Raw genomic sequence first — 11,693 nt, forward strand, 5'->3', positions numbered from 1 at the left:
ATGTTTTCAATGATTTAAACTGTATATGTATTTTATATCTACGAAAATGTTGGGGTAAAACATGGGTAGATGTAATAGGTGATGTGTGATAAAATGATGAGAGGCCTCGATGTTGTTGTTGTTGATCCAGTCATCTAGCGGAGTATAGATGACGACCACGGACTCTTCTAGACAGTCCAGTGGAACACTAGCAGGTTCGCAACCTGTAGGTGTTGTGAACGATGTGTTCACCGGTGTACTCCATCCCCCACATGGTTGCCTATTAGGACATTTATTGCTGAGGAATCCCCTTAGCAGTAGTGTCCGTCCCGATGATAATCCTTAGGCTAGGTCCCTTATGATAGGTGTTTAGGGACGTAAAGTGAGGATAACGGGAACGGGTAATCGGGTTATTGTTGATTGATGAAATTAATAAACTTATTTATTGTGGGTTGAAAACCCTATGTGCTCACCAGGCTCCCAAGCCTGACCCACTCAGTTTTATGCATTACAGGTATTGGCGCATGAGCATAGGTGTGATGTTTTGGACGAGGGATTACGGATATAGGCCTGTAGATATGAAATAATGTAGTAAGGCTTATATTGTACTGTTTATACTTTTGATCTGTACGAACATGACATCCCGAGTCTTTTAATGAAATACATTTCTATGGAAATGCTTTTGATAAATCTTTATCATATTATTGTTTTGGGACAAATTCCGCAACCCTTTTATTAAAAGATAACTCTGATTTTGAAATAAAGTATAAACAAAACCGGTCTTTTCTGGCCGTGATTTTGGGGATGTCACATTTTAGAACTAAATTGATTCAGTGTATGAATATTTAATCATTGAAACACCTCTTAAAATGTTAAATTTTAACATTTCAATAATGAGAATGTTCACTTTTGTTATACAACAAATTGATTCATAGAAATTTAAATTTCACAGAAAAATTATTATAACTTAAAATATTAAATTTTGACTCAATACTGACATAATTCTATTATATCAGTAAGTATACTACTATTAGATTCGATTAGAGACTCATTAGTGTGTAACATCTTTATAGGAATCAGTAGTCATACAAGTAGAACTTAATTCAAGTCATCATTTGCATCATCTCAAAATATTGTGAGTATTCACGACTCCCTCTATTTTTGGTTTTAAATGTTTTAGGGTGGAAAAGCATGTCCAAAAACTATTTATGTTCGTAGTATTTATTTTGACTCGTATAAACTTGGTTGCTATATTTTGCATTTATGTGTATGTTACTTTCATTAATGGGGACTGTATCATGGTTAAGTCCCTGGAATCATTCAACACAACGCATTAACTCTTTTGAGCCTATGACATTTATGGATAGTACTATCAGGAGGTAGACAACTCCTCACTCGCACGATTCGCTTGAGTGCATTTTACCATTGTATTCTCTATGTTTCTGATACACATAGTAGTCAATAGGGCACGATTCGGTCATTAGGCTTGGTTTGTGAACTCATGAATGGAAACTTGATGCACATACGAATCTTACATCGTATTTTAGCAACGAAACTTGTATACTCATTTTAGTAACGAAACTTGTATACTCATTTTAGTAACGAAATCTGTATACTCATTTTAGCAACGAAACTTGTATATTCATTTTAGCAACGAAACTTGTTTACTCATTTTAGAAATGAACTTTATTTCCCATGAGAATATGAATTTGCATCTCGTTTTGGCAACATACTTTATTTCTCATGATGACAATGAACTTTGTTTATGCAAACTTATTTATTCGTTTTAGCAATGTACTTTTATTTATGAAACTTCTGTCAAAACTTGATTATGATTCATGAAACCAATATTATTTTTAACATGTGAACTCACCAACTATTTTTATAATTGATGCTTGTTTTACATGCTTTTTCAGGAAACACCTAGTAAGAGGCATGTTGAGACACAACACTTGTAAGAGCATTTGCATGTGTTGTTTTATTTTAATACGTTATAATTACTTTTAAAAGTTGTTCAAACATATTATAATTTGTAAAGTTTTTAATACTATGGTTGGTGTTGTTTTTTAACTGTTGCTATGAGACCCTTTGTATTGTCACGTCCTGTGTTTCCGCTTTAGCGGGGTGTGACAGAAATGGTATCAGAGCCGAAGGTTATAGAGAATACCAGTTTCCTTTGGAGAACCACAACTACAGCCAAAAAATTTCAACTTGTTTTTAAAATACTGAGCATACTACTTGTATAACTAATTCGAGTACGCATTATTGGACTTTAATTAAGTATAGCCTGGACAACTATGCTTAATTAAGGAAAGTTAATGCGAGGCTTGAAACGGTTATAATAGAATTATGTTCAAAACGATTTTCAACTTGAACTTTTGAAAAACAAAATTTTTCGGTGTGCATACGGGCATTGCATCTTATAGGCATTCATCTAAGTACACTTAGAAACTAAGTGCATTTTTACCATAATGTATTATTTAGAAATATTATGATTCCTTATCTTTTTTTTTTTGTAAACGAAAAATGATATATATATATATATATATATATATAATAATAATAATAATAATAATAATAATAATAATAATAATAATAATAATAATAAAAGCTGCATGATTAGCAAGTAGCTAAGACATGAGCCCGTACAAAGATGAATATATGATGTTTAACAAAATGGAGATATACTCCAATCAACCCACCTAACTTTTACATCATCATTTCTATATTTGAACCATGCCTATGTTTGAGAGACCACCTCATCTGCAATTTTTGCAGGATTTATATTCATCTGTTTGAAAACCTTATTTCTTGCCACCTATATGAACCATAACATCCCATAAATTACTGCATTTATCCTTTCCTTTTTGCGTTTACAAGTTTCTCAAATTGTCACAAATCTGATGAAATCTATCACGGTATTGAACGTGGTGATAGGTATGATTCCTTATCAAGTGCTAGGTTAACCACTTAGGTTATATCACTAGCCACTCTAGGAGCAATCCACTTAGTACTCAGAATAAGTATTCCTCAGTAGCTATTGACTTTAGATGTAAGGTTAGTAGCTAGATAAACACTAGTAATAATCTTAAGTCAAAACCTATACTAATTATTCCTCAATACCTCTTCACCGTCTTCGTACTAGAGGTGAAAATAGGAAAACCGTTCTGATACCGAAACGGATGAGAATTGGAGCATCGTGTAAGGAGGTAGATGAGTCGCCACTAAGTAATCACTTGGATACCATTGGCGGGCATTACAGATTCGACTCACGAAGAGACACGAAGGTTTAACCCATTATTACTAATATGTGAGACCTTCTTTCTACGCTACAATTTAGCTCTATGTTGTTTCCACCTTGTGCTTAAAACTTAACATAGGATATCCCTTTGACCTATATAAAAGGTCGTGAAACTACATTGACACCACAAAACGTTTTACAAACAATTTTCTTGTCCTTTATTTTGCGGAAAAGACACCGGTACTCACCTTATACTCGCCTTAGTATTTAGGTACGATCAGCTACACTAATCTACTTATTCCTGACTTCTTAATCTTCCATTGAAATGTTATTTCACTTCATCGGTTTTATTTATCGTCGATAAAAATAATTTATAAACACTTTATAAAACTTACTAGACCTTTCCTAAGAATGTAGGTCATATTTCTTGCTAAAAACAACCAATTTTACTTTTGACAACTTTCTTTAACTCAACACTTTTCTTCAAAACTCAATTTAACCAATGTTGGTTTTTAACCTTGCTATTTCAATTTCATTTCAAACCCATTTCAATGGAAATGTGTGTTTTTAAGTGCATATAAACCATTTTAAACCTTCTTTACCATTTTGGCACGTTTTCGAAAAACATAGAATCATTTTCTTTTATAAAAGTGTTTAAACTCTATGCTATAAAAATTAAACATATGACATTGAAGTTCATATTACATGTAAAAGCTTCACCGGATCTTTCAACCCACTTTTGTTTAGGCTCTTTTGACCACTTTGTCGTCTAGGCATTGTACTTTAGTTAAATGTGTTTTCTTGAAATACAATATGATATTTTTGCAACATTCTACTTCACACATGTTTCTAAGATACCTCTAATTCCTAAAATTCCAACACAACTCATTTGTTTATTTTAATTTCAAATTAGTTTTATAATCTATAAAGTTTCTAAAATTTACAGTATTGCAAAACTTAGTGTTCACTTTTTAATTTCCAATAATGCACTTTCAACAAAATGTAATTATTCTTTAAATATACTAAGTTTATGTAACATCCCAAAATAGAACCCATAAATTTTTGTTTAATAATTACTAAAAACATCATGTTAATATCATAAAATAAAACTCGTACGTCAATATCTCAAAACCATAGCAAAGTATCACGAGAAAACTGTATCAAATCACATCTATGAAAAACTAAAACAACTCCCAGGACAAACTGAAACTGTGGTGTGTGCGATGCCATCAACCCGAGCTCTTCCCTTTACTTGCAGAAGTACCTGAAACCAAAACTGAAACTGTAAGCACAAAGCTTATTGAGCTCTCCCAAGCTACCACATACCATACAATAACATATAAACACATATTGGGCCTTGCCCACTGCATCGGACCGAAGTCCGGAAACTGCATCGGACCGTAGTCCGAAAACTAACCAGGGCCATGCCCTCTGCATCGGACCGAAGTCCGGAAACTGCATCGGACCGAAGTCTGAAACTGACTGGGACATTGTCCCCTGCATCGGACCGAAGTCCGGAACTAACTGCATCAGACTGATGTCCGGAAACTATCTGAGCATAACATGGCATGGCATAAACATATCAACTAGCATGAACACATAAACTACATACTGCATCGGGCCGTACCCCGGAACACATAACACATAAATCCTGTCTGAGCCACGAAGGCATCAAACATATTAAAACTACATCGGACCGAAGTTAGGAAACTGCTACTAGCTAAACGGGCCGATATTATGGCCTTAGACCCGTTCCTACTAGAAGGAAACTCACCTCTTACACTGGCTGCTAAATGAACTGCTCTGGAAACCGTCTGCTGCTGCTCCGGTATCTCCCCGGCTACAATTTCCATAATTACACTCAATCAATTACTGATAATTGTACTGAGGGTAAAATGACTATTGTATTGCTGCTGCTCTGGTATCTCCCCGGCTACAATTTTCATAACCTCCTGGTCAAAGTCAACCTTCAGTTGACCGGACTTACCGAGTCTGAGGAACTACTCGCCGAGTTCTGTCGTGCAGACTCCATACAACTACATTCGAATCCGCTCTATGGTTCCTAACTCGTAGATCTGAAATCTTGGAACCATCTGAACACGTAAAGTTGCTAACTTTACTTGTAACTACGAAGGAATGAAGCCATCCTACTCAAACACAACTTTACTCAGGAAAACTCATCCAACTCGCCGAGTTGCTTATACAACTCGTCGAGTTCTAAGGCAAACTTCATCGGACTCGCCGAGTTGTCCTTCCAACTCGTCGAGTCGACGACCAACTTCATATAACTCGTCGAGCCGCCCTGGGGAATCGCCGAGTTCATTCAGTCCTTTTTCCATACATATCCGATCCGAGCCATGTAGCTGCTCCAAATCATGGATCTAAACTTCTAGGGCATGTTTTTCATGTAAAGTTGCTAACTTTACGTGCATGCATGGCTTTAGAGGCTTCATACGACCAAAATAAGATCTTAATGAGGTTCTAGGCTCAATATGGACTTTAATCACAACCACAACCAAAACTTTATACTTCTAGCATTCCATAAGTGTCCAGATCTGAGGTATAACCCGGCCACAAGGCCTAATCATAAGGGATTTGGGGTTTTTGGGCATAGAAACCACAAATTAGGGACAACATAGATCTATATGATCAATAAGAAAGGTATAGAATTTAATACCAGAAAAGATGACCAATAGAGTGTGTATTCTGGATCTACTTCCTCTTCCTTGAACTCTCCAACTTTCTCCTTCTCCTTCATACTCCAAAGATGCCTTCACAAGCAGTAAACACACACACACACACACTCACTAAGAAAACGGATAGGGTTTGTTAGTTGATGCTTTGTAGGTGCAAGAGACGAGTTTGGGCGCATAAGAGGGTTTAAATAGGTGCAAACCCCTAAAATTAGGGTTTCCTCCAAACAGGAAAACTCGCCGAGTCCAGCGTGTGGACTCGCCGAGTAACCGGCTAAATACGCATGCTCATCCCATCTCTACTCGATGAGTTGGGCAACGGACTAGTCGAGTTCCTCACAAAGGAATAAACTTATTTAAATACATACCGGGAATGGGGCGCTACAGTTTTACCTTATCCATTTTAACCATTGTTGGACTTAAGCCTAAAAGGTCAAAACTGACAGATTTTTAATTACTAGTTGTAAAGCTTCTTCTTTTTCACAAATGGAGTTTAACTTAAGATATAACTCATGAATTTTAGCAAATACTTTAAAACTTCTGCATATCTATGTAAGCATCGACATACATCAAAGATTTAAGTTGAAATATATCTCAACCTAAGATTTAGATCTACTTACAAATAATTTCCTTCAAATTTTAATAATAACAATCATTGCCGCTGAAACATTCCATTTCTTTCCCCCGCAGTCGATTTCTTTCTCTCCTTAGATCTCGCACACCAATAATAATAACATAACACATTGTCTAACTCTTTTTCTATCTAGCACAACCAAAACTAATACTTTAATAACATAATAAGATTGGTTGGATCCAAGCTCTAGCAATTCAATGGTCACCAAATTACTAGGTTTCAAGTTCATGCAATTTAATATTCACTAAACTACACAGCACTTGAGTTAAAGCTATTTAAGTATCAAACTCTAACATGCTAGGTATTAGCAATCAAACACAAGCATTCAACCAACACGAAAAATCCATAATCAAATAACTAATCCATGAGTTCAAGCTTCATCTAGCTATCAGAAGAAGCTAGATTTAGCTACTCATAGTATCAAATAAACACACAATCTTCATTATTAAAACATAGTAATGTACCAAACTAAGAATAAGGTTATTATCTTCTCCTTCTCCTTCCTTTGATGCTAAAGCTTGATTTCTCTCCAATTTACAGAATTTGTATTCAGAACCCTCTAATGTCTAGCCAACCTCCCCAAGTCATTAAAAACCAAGGACATATATACTTTTTGGGATTTGAACTCCACATCGTGGACTAGTACTCCACGTCGTGAATTTGGATGAAATCTTATCGGCAAGGACTTCGACTTTCCACGTACTCATCTTCTATAATCGCCCATTCCACATCATGTAAGTGAAGTCCAGTATGTGGACATAGTTTTTCCATGAATTTTTTCGTTTCTTTAATTCTCCAAGCCTCCAAAGTTCCATCACTACTCGCTTTTAGTCCTTGTTATTCAAGATGACTTCTTTTGGCTGCAAAATGTAATAAGATCTTATAAGTACCACTTATCTATGCAAATAACCAAAATATTAATAAAAATGCATCCAAATATTGCCTAAAAATATGTATAAATATGGCAATAACAAATACCCCACAGTTATCTTTTGCTTTCCCTCAAGAAAAACTATATTTTAATTCAAACTTTCATACTTTGATAGCTCTAAGATTCTGACAACTTTTTGGTAATTTCTCTCTCTCTCTCTCTCTCTCTCTCTTTTTTTTTAATTTCTCACTTTTTTCCGCTAAAATCCTACATGCTTAAGCAAGAGAGCTTAACTTCCACCTTTATTAGTTAGAGATATTAGTCTAAGTGCAATGACTACATAAGATCTCCTGGATAGATTTCAAGTACACGCTGCAAAACTTATTATGCCATATAAACTACCAGATTACCTTTCATATCTCATGGCTTTTCACTAGGAATAAGAAGCCACAAATATACTATAATATATGTTGGCTCAATTAAACATTTGACCTCTCATCGGATCATCCCATGTAACACTAGCAACTTAGGTTTAAACTATTATCACTATATTTATTTTTAGATTATTATTTCAAATCTATTAGAAATTTTTAAATTTTCTAGCAATTTGCTTTTTTACCCCTTACCCCACACTTATAAATACCATTCTTGAAAAATGTTCTGAACCGCTGCCACGACGTGGGAAAACAACGTCACGTCTTGGTGTCGAGCAAATGGTCGTCAAGGTCGAGAAAAACAATGTCGACACGACATGGATTAAGGTTCCACATCGTGGTATAGTCAGATTCAGTCGCAATTAAAAGTTTTGCCACGACGTGTTGATGATGCCCATGTCGTGGTGTTTTCTCAAAGAATCTTCATAGATTGAAACAGGTGTGTATCGACTCTTTGTAACGTGTAAGACCAATACCACTCTTTTGTTCAGTAAATATGCTTCAAAATGATTTTCTCTTCATTATATGGGAACCCCACACTTATTCAAAAACTTGTTCTTCAATTATGATCCTCAAAAATCGCACGACTTCTTCAAATTCAGCTCCTTCACTACTTCACTTTCATTCAACACTACAAAATAAGATCAAGAACTAGAGAAACACATCATCATTCGCTCAAGGTAAAATAAAACTATCACGAAAAATAAAACTAAAAATAAATCAAATAAGAAAAGAAAATGCAAACTCTAAAAACATCAGGTTGCCTCCCGATAAGCGCTTATTTTTATTGGAGTCATGAGCCGGACTCCATGCCACCTCACGTTGAATTTGTAGGAGCATTCATCACCAACTACTCCTTCTGTTCCCTCCACCTTTTCTTGTATGCTTGCACTCTCCTAAGATAAGCCTTTTTAGAATTCTATTATTTAACCTTCGCATCACCCTCCTCAAGCTTTCTTTTCACTCCCTTATTTTTCAGAATAAGCTCATGTTTCTTCTCTTCTTTTTCTTCACTTTTTAGTTCCATAGTGGCAACCTTGCCATTGACAACAACTGGTGGTTCCAAGACTTGGGTATCTTCTTCCTCACCACTTGACACAAAATCTTCGTAACTTTCGTTGCTAACTAAAGAACTTGGAGTTTGGTAAGCAAAACTTCAAAAACCATTAGAATCGACGCTCTAAGATTTTTCTACGCTTAACTTTTTTAATGGCTTGAATCTCCTCTTCCATTAATTTCTCCAATTCCTCAAGCTCATTTTCTTCATCAATGTTGAACACTTCATCTTGAGAATGTTTATTCTTGAATCCATCTGCCACTCCAAATGTCATTTGTTCATCTGTAACTCACAATGTAAGTTTAGAATCGCGTATATCCACCAAAGCTCGAGCAATATTGAGTAAAGGTCGTCCAAGGATTATTGGGACATTTTTATCTTCTTCCATATCCAATACAACAAAGTCAACTGGAAAAAAAATTCCCAATTTTTACCAATATGTCCTCAATTATACCTCGAGGATGAGTAACAAACGATTATCCATGTGAATCGTCATTCTAGTGGCCTTCAAATCTGGAAGAGCTAGCTTCTGATAGAACGAATAAGGCATTAAATTTATGTTTGCTCCAGAATCGGCTAAAGCATAAGTCTTCATATTTTTCCAAATTTACATGGAAGTGTAAGGCGTCCAAGATCTCTCATCTTCCTTGGTATCCCTTCCATAATGACCTTAGAGCTTTGCTCACTAAGGTCAACCTTGGAGGTCTTCTTTATTTGTTGGCGAGTGTCTAATAAATCTTGTAAAAACTTCGCATATTTAGGAACTTGAGACAGTGCTTCAATAAAAGGAGTATTTTTTGAAATAACCTTCACTTGCTTCATAAACTTCAAGTGTTCCTATTCCAGTGGGTGATTTAGATTGAGATGGAAATGGTAAAGGAGGACTATAAGTTTGAACATCACTAAAAAAAATTATGTTTAGACCCACCCCACATCGTGGATTCGAAATTTCAGCAATATTCTTTTCTTCTATTTTTGACTTCTTTGGCTTTGGTCCAGACTGATGTAAATCAACTTCAAGTGCTTCAAGGAACTCAGAGATGGTATCCTCTTTAGTTTCGATAACCATAACATGTGGTTGAGGCTTTTTCTCGGTAATCTTTGGAGATAATTTTTCATTTACTAAAGTGGTTAGTTGACCTAGTTGGGCTTCGATATTTTCAATTGATGCTTGGTAATTCATTAGCAAAGCTTGCTGGTCCCGCGTTAAATTTTGATGTTCCCTTATCACCACATCTGTCTCATCGTATCTTTTCTCTGAAGCCTCCATGAATCTGTGTAGCATGGACTCAAGATCAACTTTCTTTTCAGGTGGTGGTTGCTCTTTTTGGTAGAAGCCTCAGCCAGTCTGCCTATATTTTTCTTCTTTTTTCTTCTTATATTCTTTATACGACAACCACTCTTTCTTTGGCTTCCTCCAATCTTCATTATATTTATCTCCACACGAGTAGAAAACTTGCACCTTCTTACTTCCATTATCATCCAAGTGGCAGTCTTTGGTCAAGTATGGACCATTTCATCTTTCATAACCAACTCTTATAACATGAATTGATTGGTCCATCTTCGTCATCCTTTGGTCCATAGTATTTAGCATGGCTAGAACAATAACCATGTCTTCATATGTTTCATTAACAATTCTCTTCGCCCCATCATGTCAAGGATTATGGTACTCACGGGAATGCTTGGAAAATTCTTCAACTAATTCCTTGATTTCAGCCGAATTTTCCTTAGTCAATGTTCCTTGAGAATCAAGGAGTTTCCTTGTCATGACATTAACCCCATCATAAAAGATAGATACTTATTGTTGCTCATTCAAGTCATTTTGGGGGCAATTGCTTATCAATCCCTTGTAGCGTTCCCATGCGTCGTATAGTGACTCCCCCGGTGTTTGCTCAAAATTTTCTATGGCTTTCTTGAGTTTATAAAATTTGGAAGGTGGGCAAAAGTGTTCTAAAAATTACTCACACATTTGTGCCTAAGTAGTAATTGCATTGGGCATCAGTGCTTTTAATCAATCTTTGGCAGCTCCCTTGAAAGTGATGGGTAGCATTCTTAGTAAAAGTGTAGTGCGTGGAACATTTGGGATGTTAAAGTAGTCAGCAATGTCATTGAATTCATCTAGATGCTTGTAAGCATCCTCATGATCCTTCCTAGAAAATGGTACCTCTTTAAGTGTGGAAAAATATGTGCATTCAGCTCGAATATGGTAGTGGCTGGAATCGCGGGCTGCACTAGACTGGGATCGGTGTCCTCTCGGATTCTCTTTTTGTATGCCTCCGTGCAAATCAAATATGTTTTCCATCTCATTATTTGGCTCGTCTTCGAGTTCACTATTTTCTAACTCAAATTCGAGTTCGGTCTCGTATTCGGAATCTTGAAGATTAGGATTTTGCTCAAAGCTTTTAATCTTGTTTTCGTCTTTCTCTTGATTACTTGACTCTCCTACGTTCTTCCCCTTATTCTTTCCAAAAACTGATTTGAGTTCTTTGAAGGGTGACTTCTTTTGGCGAGTTGGTTTCTCCTGCGTTTTTATCCATCTTTTTGTGAAGGGTAGACTCCGGATCTTCAAGTGCTGGTATCAAAGGTGTATTGGATCCATGGTTCATGAACTACTACATGAAAATCAAAAATAAAAACGTAAAACAGAACAAAAGCAAAATAAAAATGCTTACTGATTGCTCACCAAGACGTGGTAAACGGCACCACATCGTGTTGTCGCAAAAAAAAAACTTCTAAACAAAAATGAAAAACAAAATCGTGAAACAACCGAGTGCACGTCCTGGA

The 11,693-nt window shown here is 35.9% G+C and overlaps 1 non-coding gene across 1 annotated transcript; it reads left to right on the plus strand.

The window, feature by feature from the left end:
• The first annotated feature begins 10,723 nt into the window (after nucleotides 1–10,723).
• On the plus strand, nucleotides 10,724–10,830 carry LOC145007782 (small nucleolar RNA R71). The gene has a single exon (XR_013663148.1). It is a non-coding gene; the product is annotated as a small nucleolar RNA R71 (small nucleolar RNA).
• Nucleotides 10,831–11,693: the final 863 nt, after the last annotated feature.

Source organism: Lactuca saligna, chromosome 7 (genome assembly GCF_052625555.1).
Source record: "Lactuca saligna cultivar CGN05327 chromosome 7, ASM5262555v1, whole genome shotgun sequence".
Classification (NCBI taxonomy): Eukaryota; Viridiplantae; Streptophyta; class Magnoliopsida; order Asterales; family Asteraceae; genus Lactuca; species Lactuca saligna.